The sequence below is a fragment of the Trypanosoma theileri genome (genome assembly GCF_002087225.1).
Source record: "Trypanosoma theileri isolate Edinburgh chromosome Unknown TM35_Tth_39_V1, whole genome shotgun sequence".
Classification (NCBI taxonomy): Eukaryota; Euglenozoa; class Kinetoplastea; order Trypanosomatida; family Trypanosomatidae; genus Trypanosoma; species Trypanosoma theileri.
The window spans coordinates 281,787-282,001 of NW_021639881.1; positions in this window are offsets into that span (position 1 = coordinate 281,787).

A 215-nucleotide genomic window follows, 5' to 3' on the forward strand; every position below is an offset into this window, starting at 1 on the left:
CGCTGCTGGAGAATCCCGAAGCCGTGGGCGCAGTCTTTACCACGTTGTTTTCCGGCCTCCGATCATGAGACTGCCCTTCACCCCATACAAATGAGCTGAAACGGCAGCAGTGTTTTCTTCCAATGCCTTTTTTGTATTCATTTTTCTTGTTTGTTGTTGCTATGGCTTCGCGTTTTTTCATTTCCAACTTTTCCTTTATCTTGCGATAAAGTTTT